Below are 16962 nucleotides of genomic sequence, written 5' to 3' on the forward strand. Positions count from 1 at the left end.
ACAGATATAAATAAATTTTGTCTTTATCCAGCATTGCCTTTCCTGTGTGTTAAAATAGACTTACACTCTGCTTCCCCGAGCTTTTTAAAATTCATTCATTCATTCATTCATTCATTCATTTGCTTGTCCTGAAGCTTGAATTCAAGCCCTGAGCACTATCCTGAGCCTCTTTGTGCTTAAGGCTAACCCTCTACCAGTAGAGCCACTTCTGGTTTTCTCGGAATAATTTATTGGTAATAAGAATCTCAGGGACCTTCCTACTGGGCTAGCTTGAACCACAATCCTCCAGGTCTCAGCTTTCTGAATAGATAGGATTATAGGAGTGAGCCATAGGCACCTGGCTAATATTCTTGCTTTGTGCAAAAAGAACCTTATTTTGGATCTATACACCGTTTTTGCCCCCCAGAAGTTTTTTATGTGGGAATTGGAACACATGGCTCAGGTGGGACAGCGCCAGCCAATAAGTGAGAGCATAACATACCCTGATTGAGTGGTCTGGGACAAAAAGTCATTTATGTGTTATTTGAAAAAATCTGTGATGTTTTTCTCAGGTTATCTAAATTGATCATATTTACACCAGTTAATTTTTCTATGTGGTTTATGTGCTAACATTTAAGAACATTTTTGTCTTTAGTGTTAATACATGTTTATATTCCTTGAACATTTGCATTTTTTTATTCATTTCAGTATGGAACCTTTACTAATGAACCAAATTTACTGATGATCTTGGCCTCTATGCAGACGATATTGGCTCAAATGTTCTTTGCCACGGTGATGTCAGGTAGTTATCTTAAGAAAGAGAGTTGCACTGGGAAAATGAGTATAAAATTGTCTCTTGCTTTGTGTGCGTTTGATGCATTTGCATAAGGTAGCGGTGGTTGTGTTTTGTTTTTTAATTTGGTAAAACAGACCCTCTTTCTCCAGTTGTCTGATACTCTAATATTTGAGTGTGACTGACATTTTGACTGCAATTGAACATTATATTGTTCATAATAATTTTCAATTTCATTTGAGATCAGTTGAGTCATTCGTATTATTTATTGGCTTTTTGAGTAGTGGAAATTGATCCTAGCATCTGAAGCTTGAACAAATACTCTACTCCATCCCAACAATTCTGTTTTATTTGTTGTTATTTTTTATTTTGTTTTGTCTTAAAATAAGGTCTAGCTAATTTTGTCTGTGATGGGTACAAATTTAGGATCTTCCTGTTTATTTTCCCTAAGTACCTGGGTTTAACAGGCATGAATCACTGTGCCTGGCATTTATTTGTGTATTGTGTGTTGTGTGGTTTAAACTCAGGGATTAGAGCTTTCACTTGATTTATTTGGCATAGCACTTGAGCCACAACTTCAACCTGACATTTTATGGCTTTATTGAAAATGGAGTCTCAAGGACTTTCTTGCTTGCTCTGGCTTCAAACTTTGATCCTCCAGCTCTCAGACTCCTGTGTAACTGTGATTACACACATGAGCCACCAGCACCTGGCTTTATTTTGTTTTTAGACATTTGGAGGAGGGAAATTTATATTTAATGTGTTTATATATTCTTTACATTATAGAAATTTTCAAACATTAAATAGTAGAGAGGTTATATCAACCACTCAGAATCAGCAATCACCAATGCATCGCTAATCTATTCCCATCTGTTTTCAAATTTCCCATCATCTTTACTACTAATATAATGAAATTTCATTTTTAAACATTTTGGTATGCATTTCCAAAATGTATTTGCCCTGCCTTAAAAATTAACTCCTTTTGGTTGTCTGTAGCTCATACCTGTTGAAGAGGCTGACATCTGATGAACACAGGGTTCGAAGCTAGCCTGAGCAGGAAAGTTGGTGAGACTTTTCTATATATTTACAACCCAAAAAGCCAGATGTGCATCTGTGGCTCAAGTGGTAGAGCACTAAATTTGAGAAACATCATCATCAACAACAACAACAACAACAAACCCCTCAGGGACAGTGCCTAGTCCCTGAGTTTAAGCTCCAGGTCCCTCACTAAAAATAAATAAATAAATAAATAAGAATAAATTAACTTCGTAAGTTGAAATGTCCAGGTGATTTCCATATTTACTTCACTGGTTTATATACATTTTATCATTTCGTTTACCTTGAACTTGGATCATTGCTTTTATTTAAAAAAAAAATTATGCCAGTCCTGGAATTAGAACTCAGGGCCTGTCCTGAAGCTCCCTACCACTTGAGCCACAGTGCCACATCTATCCTTGGATGTAAGGTTGTTATGGACTTACCTGCTTGGGCTGGCTTTGAACCCCAGTCACCAGATCTCAGCCTCCTGAGTAGGTAATATTACAAGTGTAATCTGCAGGCACCCAGCTAGTCATTGCTTTTTAGGTCTATTAATTTATAGACTCTTTCTCTACACACATGTTATCTCTTTTTCCTTATATTTTTTTGTTAAAAATCCAAAGCATAAAGAGAGCTATTATTCTGTACTGATTCATAAGAATTTTCCTTTTTCTAAATAATGTCCTTCTCCCTTTTATTTATTTACAGTGGCAGAAGTTTATCAAATTAAGCTTTAATTCTTTTTTCTTACCCCTTTTGAATTTCTAGCATGAAAAAGTACCTTCCATCCTGTGGGGCACATGATGTCTGTTTCTTTATGGTCTGTTTATTCATTATTTAATTAAGGGCTGCATAAATTTAAATTTCTACATTTTCTTCTGAACTTATTAGATCCTGTGTGTGTGTGGGGGGGGGGGATTATGTTTATGTGCTTGTCCTGGGGGATGCACCTAGGGCCTGGGCATCATCCCTGAATTTTTTTGCTCAAGGCTAGCACTTTATCACTTGAGTACAGCTTCACTTCTGGCTTTTTTTGGTGGTTAATTACTGATGAGAGTCTTACAGACCTTCCTGCCTTGGCTGGCTTTGAACTCTGATCCTCAGATCATAGCTTCTAAGTAGCTAGGATTAGAGGTGTGAGCCATTGGTTCCTGACTTTTACTGTAATTTTGTGTAAAAATAGTTCCTTGTCCACAATTTGGTGATGGTATTCATTATTTTTTATTGTGAAAATACCATACAGAGGGGTTACAATTACACTGGCAAGGTAATGAGTACATTTCTTATCAAGTATTGTTGCCTCCTCCTTTGTTTTCCCTTGCCATCCCTTCCATTCGCCCCCCACCCAATCTGTCCCCCCCCACAAGTTGTGAAGTTCATTTTTCAGCATAAGGACTTGTACATTTTATTGTTGTAGTGGGCCACCTGTATCCCTATTTAAACAATTTGTTTTTTCCCTTCCCCTCCACAAAGTATACCAACATCAAATACAGTGAAAACAGGGGTTATACCGTGGGGGAGCGACATACAAAGCAACAAAGAAATCATCTTATAACTATGTTAGAAACAATCGCAAGAAAGAAAAAAAAACATTTGAGTCCTTATCTTGGGGTTCATTTCACCCAAAATCAACTTATCTGACTGTTTCTGCTTGTCTCGGACATATACTAATAATTGCAAATAAGGGAAATCATGGGACTTATATTTCTTTGGGCCTGGCTTACTTCACTTAATATAATTTTTTCCAAGTCTTTCCATTTTCTAACAAATGAGGCAATGTCATTCTTTCTGATAGAGGCATAGAATTCCATTGTGTATATATACCTCATTTTCTTGATCCATTCATCTACTGAGGGGCATCTGGGTTGGTTCCATATCTTAGCTATGGTAAATAATGCTGCAATAAACATAGTTGTTTTTACAGTTTTCCTATAACTACATTTAATATATTACTTAATATAGTATGATATTATAATATTGATACCATTTATTTTGTATTTGTTTTGTATTGATGTTACTTATAAAATTACAAGTTATATTGGCCTGGGATGGTGGCTCAATGGTAGAGTGCTTGCCTTGCATGCATGAGGCCCTGGATTTAATTTCTCAGCACCACATAAGCAGAAAAAAACCAGAAGTGGCACTGTGGCTCAAAGTGGTAGAGCACTAGTCTTGAGCTAAGGAGCTGAGGGACAGCACCCAGGCCCAGAGTTCAGGCCCCAAGACAGACAAAAACAAAAACAAAAAAAATTACAAGTTATAAATTTTTTCAAAGAATGGAATTTGGTTAGGTAATGTCACTACCTTCAAATTAGTCATTTCTGCATTTACTGTAATTATTTCTTAAACTGTATTACCTTGAGTTTAATGTTTAGTTATTTCATGCCTTAGAAGTTTATACTTCATTTTGTTTTGGTTACATAGGATGGAAAATAAAATATTTGAACACAGTTAACATTTAATCATGAAGAATAGAGTGACAATACACATAGGATCACTCAGCAATGTAAAACTGCAAGTTCTCTCTCCCCTGCAAGAGTATATGTTTAAGAGCATGTAATCCTACTGCCTCACACCTACCTACTCAAGTGGCTGAGATCAGAGGATCAAGGTTTGAAATCTGCACAGTCAGAAAAGTCCACCAGATTCTGTCTTCAATTAAACACCAAAATGTCAACTACAGATGCTGTTCAAATGCTAGAGCACCAGCCACCAGCTATGAGCAAGCCAGCTGAGAAAGTACAAGAACCCTGAGTTTAAATCTCAGTATTGGCAAAAAAAATGACAAGGTATAGTTCAAGTTATAGATTGCTAGCTGACCAAGCAAGCAAGCTGAGAAAGTACCTAAATAAATAAATAAATAAATAAATAAATAAGTTAAATTGAAAAGAAAAATATCATGATAAAGGGATAGGCCTCAAATAGAAATTCATGCTAATATTCATTGGTTACATGCCTTTTTCACCTGTAATTTTAAATATAATTCTGTGAGAAAGTTCCATGCAGCTATTTTACAGTTCCATGAGATAATGAATGCAAATTATCATTACTTGAATTTGTTTTCTTCCTAATTGCTCATGGAAAAATTGCTCATTTTCTTGTTAAGTATACACACAAAAAATCATATTTGTGGCTTAAATATTAATATATTGCTCTAATTTTAAATTTATATAGCAGATGGAAATACATATAACAATATATTATGAATCATATATATAGGTAGATAATATTCTAGCATTTCTAACATTTATATAAATACAATTGAGCATAAAATTTCAACAATATAGCATTAACCTTTTACATTACTTAACCTGAGTTGATGTTTTGCTAAAACATAATAATACAAGAAGCAAAATGATTATATCACTTTCGTTAGTAATTATATCAAAACTGTATTCCTCACTATAGTACATCTCATGTTTGCTTATTTTATGCTAGTTAATTCAACTTCAAACTGATTATACTAATTTTTATACTAATTATTTTATACTTATTAGTGTGTGTGCGTGTGTGCGTGTGTGCGTGCGCGCGTCTGTCCTGTATTGGGGCTTTGAATTCAGGGCCTAAGCACTGTCTCTAAGCATTTTTTGCTCAAGACTGGCACTCTGTCCTTTGAGCCATAGCTTCACTTCTGGCTTTTCATTGGTTAATTGAAGAAGGTAAGTGTGTCTTGGACTGTCTTGCCTAGCCTCGCACCATGATTCTCAGATCTCAACTTTCCTGAGTAGCTAGGATTACAGGCATGAGTTACCAGTGTCAAGTAAACTAGTGATGCTAAATTTTATTGTAAAATAAAATAGAGTAAATTGAATGTTATCTGTTTCATGCTTTTATTTTATGTTTGTCCTGGAGCTTGAACTCAGGGCCTGGACACTGTCCCTGAGATTTTTTGCATAGAGGGTGCACTCTACCACTTGAGCTACAGCTCCAGTTCTGGCTTTTTTGATAGTTAATTAAAGTTTCACAGGTTTTCCTAACTGGGATGATTTAGAACCACAGTCCTCAGATAATAGCCTCTTGGGTAGCTAGCATTACAGATGTGAGATAGTAGCACCAGGAAACTAATGATGTCAAATTCTATTATAAAATAAAAACAGTAAAGATGAATAAATTGAATGTTACCTGTTTCGTACCTTTTAAAGATTGTTTATGTTTTGTTTCTTAATAGGAAAAAAAGAAATGTGTGGTTGCTAGCAACAACTGGAATCCTGATATTTTATCCTTCTTGCAAGCTTACCAGGTAACTGGTTACAGTTTTATAAATAACAGCAGAAGACACAAAGCTCTTGGGTGAGGGACAAATGGCTTTATTCCTCATAACAGTAGTATTAGCATTTTCTTACCCTGGCTTCCAAGCCCCTGTTCCAATAAGGTGATGTGAAAAGTTACAGGTGATACAAGCACACATGGTTGATAGCATTATAGGACAGGACCCTTTAGTTTAGGAACCTTGCATGCCTTCCTGCTACTCTAAAGATTTTATATTCATCTCTCAAGGTTTAAATGCAATTTTTTTGAAAAGATAATATGCAACAAAGGCAAATAATGTCTCACTTGCAAGACATACAGAAATTGCAAGTGGCCCATAAAAATTATCCTTCAACTGTTACATGTTTTATTTATAGTCAAGGTTTTTTTTGGTATAATGTTCTCCTGCTTTAATCTGCAACTTTTGGTGACTAATGAGTGGATTCAATTGGGGAGAACACCTCCCCCCTTCTTTTGTATTACTTGGATATGAACTTGGCTGCACTTGCTTGGCAGGCACTCTACACTTGAGGCATCCCCCATCCTCTCAATCCATTTTCTTAGCATCCATATTAATATTAACTATGTACAAGAAAATATACACTAGGATATCAATTCAAATACACATGAACAAAGTGGTTTGAGGTATTTCTTGAGGGGGGTGCATCCTGGAGCTTGAATTCAGGAACTGGGTTCTGTCCCTTAGCTTTTATGCTCAAGGCTGGTGCTCTACCACATGGGCCATAGCTCCACTTTCTGCTTTTTGGATTGTTATTTGGACGCATGACTTTCACAAACTTTACTGCCTAGGCTGGCTTTGAATAGTGATCCCCAGATCTTAACCTTGTGAGTAGGCTTTCAAGTTTGTGACACTGCTTTTCTTTAACTTTCTCTTTTTTCTGGTGCTAGGGTTTGAACTCTGATCCTTGACTTTACTTGACTTGTTTGCTTGGCTTATGCTCTGCCACTTAAAGCATTCTTACAATCCTTTGTTTTGTTAGTTATTTTGGAGATGTAGTATTCTACTGAGGCTGGCTTTGAACTATAATCCTCCAGATCTCAGCCTCTTGAGGAGTTAGGATTGCAGGCATGAGCCACTGGCCAGATATTGTACTACATATTTAATTGACAAATTTCCCATTATTCCTTCCCCCCTTGGTTTGGCAATACCAATATTTTGTTCTCAGGGCTTTCTGCTTGCTATAAACATGCATTTCTTCCATGTTCCAGTCTATTTTCTCTGGTTAATTTTGAAATAGGGTCTTTTTCTTGGGTTTGCCTGGACTACATTCCTCCTATTTATGTTCCCCACAGTAGCTGAAATGACATGTGCATATTACCAGGCCTATCTTTTCTTTTCCTTAACTAGTACTGGGCTCTACTGCTCTTGCTTGGATTTTTTCACTCATAGTGTGTTCTCTAAAACTTGAGCCACACCTACAGTTCCAAATATATGTGGTGCCAAACCCTCAATTCCTTTATTATTATAATTATAGAGCCTATTCAAGATCAAGTTTCTTCAATAAGAATTTAATATTTAGGCAAAATTGAGGACTGTTTTGCTTTCATTTTGTGTATGACATTTTTCTGTGAAAATATTCCTTTGTACACCTAAACAGAGTTAATTGAAGGTATAAAAAGGACAGACAGTTGAATATAATGAAAGCTATTAGGTAAGGAAGTAGTTTCCATTTAATAACACACTATTAGTATGTGACAAGTAAATGTTCTTAATGGTTCTGACCCTAAGGTCCTAAGGTTTTCTTTTTTCATTTTTTAATTGAATTTTTTATTTTATTTTTTTCATGAACACATAGTAACTAAACAAGACTCCAAGTTTTGCAGTGGTATAAGTTTTTGTTCTGTTCCCAAATTGAACATGTTTTGATCTCTAAGATCCTATGAAAAATGATTAATGAGGCTTTATAATACATACGTTTTTACCACTGTTCTAATGGGAATATCTTCCAGTTATAAGAATAATTTTGAAGCACTAAATACAAAATTACATTTAAAGATTTATCATTTAACATTGTATGTGTAGTTTTAATCTTACAGAAGAAACTTAAGAGTGATTATGATTACTTCAGAATTTGAAAAAAGAAAGTCCTACTTGTATTTTCCACACAGAAGTGGCTTTAATATATGAAATTTCTTGTTGAGGAGGATGGGGTGTGCTTTTGAAGCAAATATTATTTAAATCTACTCAAATCACATATTCACACAAAACTGCTAAAAATCTTCTGGTTATTATGTCACTTATCAGAATGTGTTGAAGCTATGTTTCAAAACCAAATATAGTCATATTAAAACTGCCTGTAAAATAGTCCAAAACATATCAGCTCTGCTTCTAAAATTCTTGAGAGTATAAAATTGAAAAACACTGAATATCCCATGTTATTTTGAAAATTACTTGTGATTAATATTATTTCTTAGTACAAATTTATGAGTATGGCGATCACTACTGCACTAAAAATCTTATGAACTCTGATGAAAAGAATACAAAATTTTACATGTTAAACATATGAATTCAAATTTCTCTTTAACATTGATATAAAAACAGGCAGTGAATAGATTTGCATCAATCCTTTCCAACTGTCTCAAAAAATATGTGCACTGTTACAATAAAAACAGTTCACCAGCTGTTTATGTAAAAATTATTTGATGAAAAACAAGCATGGCCATATGGTGCTCTAGCTCTGCTGTGGGAGCATGAAGAATAATTTTGTAGGCTGTAGTACATAATGGTCATGCTAAGTAGGGTGTCAACTATTGAAGACACATTACATTAATAGTTAATCTGTCCTTTTATCCTCTAAGTACTTACATTCCTTAACAGCTTGTGGGCTGGGAACAAGTTAACAATTCATTGATTAAGAATTAAAATTCTTAAAATGACAAGATATTTGATGAAATGTGGATATACATAAGATTCTTTTGCTAATTAAAGGTTATTTAAATAATGCATTAATTGGGTGGTATGAATGTAATAGGGCAGCTGGTTCTTATTTCTAACTTTCAGCGTATTCTAAAAGAGTGAATATGTTGAAGGTACTATGTCATTTACTTTAAAAGTAAGTATTAATTAGAAGTGGTACTTCATGTAGGGACAAAATCAACATAGCTATTTGCATCACTAATTTGTAAGAATTATACTGTGCATTTATGTTCTTCACAATTTTTACTGCCATATCTTGCATATAGTAAGCATACACTCAATGTGGCTGAGTAGTATTCTTTTAGGAAGTATGAATTCGAAATGCCACCAGCAGATCTTGAGTCCTTATGCTTATTTAGCACTTACATAATATATCAGGGAATAACTCATTTATTATATAGGCTTCATACATGAATGTTTACTAAGTTAAGAATTTCTAATATTTAACTTTCACATTAATTTTCCTTGTTGAGCTGTTTCCATATTTAGACATAGAGTCAACTGAAAAGCAAACTAAATGGCTAACTTAAAGTCCTGAGCAGAAACCAAAATGGAAAAAGAGAAGCCAAGTTAGAATCTAGTCATTCACATTTGTGTGCTTTAGTCGATATTCTGACAAAAAGTTTTTCACTGACATATAGCTGTGTCATTTATAATTTCCAAATGTCAATTGAGTTTCATGGTGACATTAATAACTATAAAAGAAACCATAGCAGAGATATTCCTGGAAGGAAATGTTGGAGACATATACTTACTATTAGAATCCTTCTTCTCTATGGTTTATCTGATTTAAAACTAGTTAGTTTAAACTCATGACTTATGTTGTTTATACAGTCATACCAGTTTCAAAAATATATTAATTTGTGTCTTTTCTCCTAGAAATTTAAAAGTACAAATTAAAGAATTGCAAATTGGTAATGATTTCCTTGTTTACAAATGTAAATACAATTAGTGTATAAGTGAGTATGTCTCAAGGAATACAGTCAAAAGTATTCAAATACTGGTGTGGATGTATGCCTGGTATTGGTTCAGAAAATGTAATTATAATCAATAAACAAGTATAAGGAAAGCCATTTGAAAAATATTCTAAGAAACAAAAGTCATTAAGTTAATGTAGACACAGATAGAGTCCAAGACTTAATATTTGAATAATAAAGTTAATAGAGAGGACACAGAAGTATTAATGCTTTGGCCAATGACAGTAAGAATGGATTAAAGCTCAGAAGATTAGAAGAGGCTCTGAGTTGTTATTATCCCCATGTGATAATAATGTTTAAATAACACTAAACTATTTTATAGTTGTATTTGTTTCATAAATTACATAAAATCTATCAAAAAGAATTTTTCAGTTGAGCACAGTGTATCATACCTGTATTGGGAGAATAGAAGTTTGAAACCAACAGGGCAAAAAGTTCATGAAACTGTCATCTCAACCAATAAAAGTTGGTGTGGTTGCCTTCACTCAGCTATGAGGGAAGTGTATATAGGGGCATTTGGTCCAGGCCAGCCTATATGAAAATCAGGACCTTACTTGAAAAATGAAAGCAGGAAAGATTGAAGACATGGCTCAAGTGGCAGAGTACCTGTTAAGCAAGTGTGAGGTCTTCAGTTCACACCTCAGTACCACAAAAATTCCAGATGCACATAATATTACTTTTTACTAGTATGTTATTGCATTAAATGATTTTTATAAATTTAAAATGTTTTATGAAAAATGACTCCTTTTTTACAATGAGTAGTGTAAAATGTATATATATATATGTGTGTGTGTGATATTTGAGCAAAATGTATATACGACATATGTATATGTGAAAGATTTCAAGAGTACAAACAAAATTTGAGAAGGCAAAATAATAAATGTATAAATATATTCACACCCAAAGAAATTACAGTGCTAATTAGTGAAATAAATATAATCTGGTATTAAGAAATAAGAATACAGTTGGGCCACAGTGGCTCACGCCTGTAATCTTAGCTACTCAGGAGACTTAGATCTGAGAAACATGGTTCGAAACCAGCCCAGGTGGGAAATTCTGTGAGACTCTTCTCTCCAATAAACTACTCCCAAAAGCTGGAAGTGATGCTGTGGCTTCAGTGGTAGAGTGCTTGCCTTAAGCAAAAGAAGCTCAGGAACAGTGCCCAGGCCCAGAGTTCAAGCCCCAGGACCAGCCAAAAACAAAAACAAAAAGAGATAAGAATACAGCTAGATGCTAGTGGCTCATGCTTGTATCCTAGCTTCTCAGGAGGCTGAGTTCTAGAGCACCAAGTTTTGAAGCCAGTCCAGTCAGAAAAGGCTATGGGACTCCATTTCTAATTAACCAGCAAAATGCCAGACTGAAAGTGTGGCAATCATGAGCAAGAAAATCTAAAAAGTTCTGAGTTCAAGCCTAGGTTACTACTCCAAAACAACAACAACAACAAAAATATATTTGAAGAAGGAATTGAAATCTTTAAATTTATAAGTATATATAAAACTAATATTTTAAAATATTTGTTACATGCAGTGAGATGAAAACACACAAACACTACTTGCATGTAATTTTTAAAGAATCTATAAAATATTATATTACATAAATAGCATGTAATTTTTTACTTAAAAATAAGGAATTAGCCCCTGAAATCTATAATTTCCCATTAAGATAATGGCTATATAGATATCTCTACAGTTTACTTACAGTATTTTAAATTATCAGTAATATTAGTTGTACTTTCCTGTTTGTATTTCTACTCTGTTCGTTTACTTTATGTACAGATTTTAATTTTTGTAGTGAAGTATATTGTCTATATTTTTGTATAGTTTCTGTATTTGAAATTACATTATACAGATACTTCCCCATATTCTTTAATATTCTTCCAATGTTCTTTAAAATTTTAAATGTATATGAAATTTCCCAGGTGAAATCATAAACAGGTGGTCTGACAGTTGCATTTGCCTAGGATTTTAAAAATTCACATAGTAAAAGTTTGTGGTTGTTGCTGTTACTTTTCTTTGTCATGAGTATGTATACTTACAAACTTATTCAAGTATAATATACATGAAGGGAAAAATAAGAATAAGTCATAAAAACATTAAGCTTGATGCTGGTATCTCATTCCTGTAATTCTAGTTATTCAGGAATGTGTTCCCTAGATTATTGTGGTTTGAAGCAATCCCAGACAGAAAAGTCTGAGAGGTGGTTTTAGTTAATAAGCAAAGAGCTAGACTAGAAGCATTGCTCAAGTAGTAGAGCACCAGCCATGAGCAAGCAAACTAAGCCAGCACCTGGCCCTTAAATTCCAACAGTAATTGAAAAACAAAATTCAAAAATTGAATAAACAGATGTCTGTTAAGTCTAGTTGATCTATGCAGCTGTTTAGATCTGCAGTTTCTCTGTTGAGTTTTTGCCGAGTTGATCTATCTAGTGGGGAGAGTGGTGTGTTAAAATCCCCAACAATTAATGTCTTTGGATCTATATGGGATTTGAGGGAAAGTAGTGTTTCTTTGATAAATTTGGGTGCTCCATTGTTTGGCGAATAGATATTTAGAATTGTAATATCCTCCTGAAGGAGAGATCCTTTAATTAGTATGTAGCGACCTTCTTTATCTCTTCTCACGAATTTTAATTTGAAGTCTATTTTATCTGATATTAGGATTGCAACTCCTGCCTGTTTATGAGGGCCGTTTGCTTGGTAGATTTTGTTCCAGCCTTTAACATTGAAAATGTGTTTGTTTTTACGGGCAAGATGTGACTCCTGCAGGCAGCAGATAGAAGGGTCTTGTTTTTTAATCCAACTAGACAGTCTATGTCGCTTAATTGGAGAGTTCAGTCCGTTAACGTTAAGAGATAGGACTGAGAGGTATTTGGGAGTTCCTGCCATGTTACCCACCTTCTTGGGGGCTGCGAAAACTGGGTTCTTCCTATGGTTCTTTTCAGTTTGGGTGCAGTTTCTTGGCCTTTGTTGCGGTCTTGTTGGTTATCTATGTGTAGGACATCTTTAAGAATCTTTTGTAGGGCTGGTTTGGTGGAGATGTATTGTTTCAATTTTTCTTGGCTGCAATGCTTGGTAAGAAATGTACGCATTATCCTGCCCATGTAATTGTAACTCCTCTGTACAGTATGTTCACAAATAAAATAAAATTAAATTTAAAAAAATTGAATAAACAACTTAACAGCACAGTATAGGTCAGTAGTAAATGCTTTCCTAGCATTGGGAGGCCCTGGGTTTGATCCCCAGCCCTATAGTGAAGGTAAACAAGTAAAACCTAACCAGCAAACAGAGATTAAAGTCAATATGTCTGTAACTATTTCTCAAAAATCTGAAAATTTTGCTTATTAACTTTATTTTATAGATTCTTTAAAAATTCCATGCAAGTGTGTGTGTGTGTGTGTGTGTGTGTGTGTGTGTGTGTGTGTGTTTACATCTCACTGCACTGAGTTAGACTTTGAAATACTAAAAGAAAGTGAGGTCAGTGTTATTAACAAGCATATGTTCTTACTTCTTGTTTCAAGAGGAATACTTTCAATATTACATCATTATCTTTGATGTTTGCTCTAGGAATTCAGGAACCCTTTATTCAAATTGGAAAGCTTCATTTGTGTTTTAAATTAATAGCATAAAATGGTATGCAGTAAATTCTGTCAAATACATTTTCTGCTTGGGTATATGTTGTTATCCTTCTGTTCCTGTTTATGAAATAAAATGTCTGCTATTTTAATGCTATTTTTAATGTTAATGATATCTTTTGGTTCTGTAATACATCTCTGATTTATCCTTTATTTAAAAACACATTTCTCTAAATTTATTTAACATACTTTGTTGTAATATATTATCTTTTTAGCACACTTTATTTATTTTGACTTTTTATTTACCAGTGGATTTAATTTGCAGACAGTTTATTTAGGATTGTTGCATCCATGATTGTGAAGGGAATTAGTTGTATTATTAGATCTTTATAATGTTCTTGTCAGGTTTTGGTTTTACAATTATGCTGTTAGTGAAAATATATGAGGATACATTTTCTTTCTTTCTTTTTCAGAAGTGTTTTTTGAGTAATACAGATTTTGCTTTTTCGTATCTAATGAAGCCAACTGATTCCAGAGTTTGATTTCAAAGAATTTCAATTATGAGTGTGGGTTCATTACTTAGATTTTTGTACTTTAGACTTTTTTACATGTCAATTTTCTTAAGATATGCTTTTCTTGGAATTTTTTTAGTTTTTTCAGTTTTCTGTAATACTTGTTATAGTACTTTCTATGATGCATGTATGTGTATTAAGATTCCTACCTTATTTCTGTTTCATTTCAGTTTTTTTCTTATCAGTTTAGTCATTTAATTAGTCTTTTTGAGAAATAAATTTTGGTACTTTATACTCTTTTGGATTTTAACTTTATTAATGTTTCTTTGATTATCATATGTTTTGTTTCCTATTGTCTTGCAAACAGTATATATCTAATTTAAAAAATCATGTCTGAGTTGCATGTTCATTCCAATTATCTAATATGCTCTATATCTGATTATATGAATACTTACTTCATTTTTTTGTTGTTTTTGTTTTTTTTCCAGACTTGGGGCTTGAACTCAGGGTCTGGTCACCGTCCCTGAGATTCTTTTGCTCAAGGCTAGCACTCTATCACTTGAGCCACAGCACCATTTCCAGCTTTTTCTGTGTATGTGGTACTGAGGAATTAAACCCAGGGCTTCATGCATACTAGGCAAGCACTCTACCACTAAGCCACATTCCCAGCCCACTTATTTCAATCTTATTTTACCTTTTATTTTGTGAGCTCATTTCCCTTCTTTTAATATTGCTTTGTCTTGTTTTTATTATTCTTTTTTTCCTCTATAATACTTTTTGTGCTGCTCTCTTGACTTTAACTCAGAGCCTGGGCACTGGCTCTGAACTTTTTAGCTTGAGGCCAGTACTCTACCACATGAGCTACTGTTCCATCAGTGACTTTTTGGTGGTTAACTGACATAAGAGTCTTACAGACTTTCATGCCAGGATTGGCTTCAAACCAGGATATTTGGATCTGAGCCTTCTAATAAGATAGGATTACAGGTGTGACACTTTGATGCCTGGCATTCCTCTCTAATAATTTTAAGTTTGTAGTTTTTAATTCTCCAGTCATGTTTTTGTAGAAATTATAACATTTATATGAGTTACAGTATCTAATGTTGTTTGGATATTTTACTTTCTTCTAGAAAAGTGTTAGAAAACCATACTATTTTAACTACAATTACTTCTTTTCTTGACCTATGCAATATTATTTTAGAGATTTTAATTTTTTGTATTTTGAAAACAAGTAGCTGCAATGATTTTGTTTCACATACTTGATATTGATGTGCACTTTTACCATATTCACAGTGTCCTGCCATTGGGATTTGATCTTGCATTTGTTAGGCTTGCTGGTTTGCTTGGTTGGTACGCTATCATTTGAACCACACCTCCAGGTTAGCTTTTTTGCTGGTTATCTGGTTATTTTGCAGGTGGAGCTTTGTTGACTTTTCTGCCTTGGCTTGCTACAAATTGTGATTTTCTGGATTTCAGGCATCTGACTAGCTAGTATTACAGGCATGAACCCGTGGTGCTTGGCTGCATATTTATACTGCATATTTCCTATGTAGGTTCATTTTTATATCCGTAAAACATCCTTTACTATTTATTATGTTATGAGATGATTGGTAATTGTCATGATTATCAGGGTATGCCATTATTTTGTCCCTAGTTGAAGGTTTATTTTTTTGTGGAATGAAATGTAGTGTCTTCATAGAAAATAATACACTGAAATTAAAATTCTAGCTGTTTTTGATTTCAGTTGTTGAAGCTTCAAATCCCCTCTACCTTTTACTGTTGATGGTTTAAATATGATGTTCTTAGTGTATGTGTATGTGTGTGTGTGTGAGTGTGTGTGTATGTGTGTGCATGCACAAGTTCTATGTGATGTCCTAGAGCATTTTTCCTCAAGGTTATCACCCCCACTTTTAAAAATGTTATTGTCAAAGTGATGTACAGTGGGGTTACATAAGTAAGGTAGTGAGTACATTTCTTGTTGAACTTGTTACCCCCGCCCTCATTTGTCTCCCACTTTCCCTCTCTCCACCCTCTTCCCCCCAGCTGTACAGATAATTTCCAATATATTATCTTTTGAGTATTGCTTTTGCATTGGTTCCCTCTTTGTCCTTTGTCTCACCATTCTGTTGTCCCCCTTCCCTTCCCTAGTTCAGATAAACTTATATACTCAGGGTACCAAAATAAAATACAGTGACAGCAAGGGATAAACCATAGTGGGGAAAAAACACAAAGAAACAAAAAATCACATAGTACATTAACAACAACAACAAAGAAAACCTCTTATATCCATGTCTTGGAGTTCAAATCACTCCACTTCTACCAGCTCTACTTTTGGCCTTTTTGTGGTTAATTGGATATAAGAGTCTCATAGACATTCCTGTCTAGTCTGGCTTCAGAATGTATCCTTTAGACCTCAAACTCTTGAGTAGCTGTAATTATGTGTTTTTAAGGTATTATCTTCTCCCCCACAGTTCTTGGAACTTGTTGGGATTGTTAAATATCTGTATTTATGTGTTTTATTAATTTTGGAAAGTTTGTAGTTTTGCCACATTTTTCTCATTCTCACTATCTAAATTCCAATTAAATGTATTTCAGAACTTTCCATTTTCTTTTTCTCTTAGCTATCAAAATTTATTTTTTTTCTCTTCGTTATTTTATTTTGGGCAGTTTCTTCTCACCTATTTTCCAAATCACAGATTTTGTACTTGTGTTAAATCTGCTGTAAAATTTGCATTCTGTGTTCTTAATTTTGGTATTTGTGATATACAGTTTAAAAATTTATATTTCTTTTAAAACTTATGCCATTACTTGTCACACTTCTTTGATTCTTTATTATTTATTTATATTTTGTTGGTTGTGGGTCCTGAACTCTGGGCCTGGGCGCTGTCCCTCAGCTCTTCAGCTCAAGGCTAG

General features: G+C 34.1%; 1 long non-coding RNA gene across 1 annotated transcript in view; it reads left to right on the forward strand.

The window, feature by feature from the left end:
- The first annotated feature begins 4535 nt into the window (after nt 1-4535).
- LOC138839695 (uncharacterized) overlaps nt 4536-16962 on the forward strand; it is a 44314-nt gene continuing 31887 nt past the window's right edge. The window contains exons 1-2 of the long non-coding RNA XR_011376013.1: nt 4536-4599; nt 5979-6050. This is a non-coding gene — a long non-coding RNA (uncharacterized lncRNA). The remainder of the gene's footprint in view (nt 4600-5978; nt 6051-16962) is intronic.

The sequence above is a fragment of the Dipodomys merriami genome, unplaced genomic scaffold (genome assembly GCF_024711535.1).
Source record: "Dipodomys merriami isolate MVZ:Mamm:240054 unplaced genomic scaffold, mDipMer1.0.p SCAF_3, whole genome shotgun sequence".
Taxonomy (NCBI): Eukaryota; Metazoa; Chordata; class Mammalia; order Rodentia; family Heteromyidae; genus Dipodomys; species Dipodomys merriami.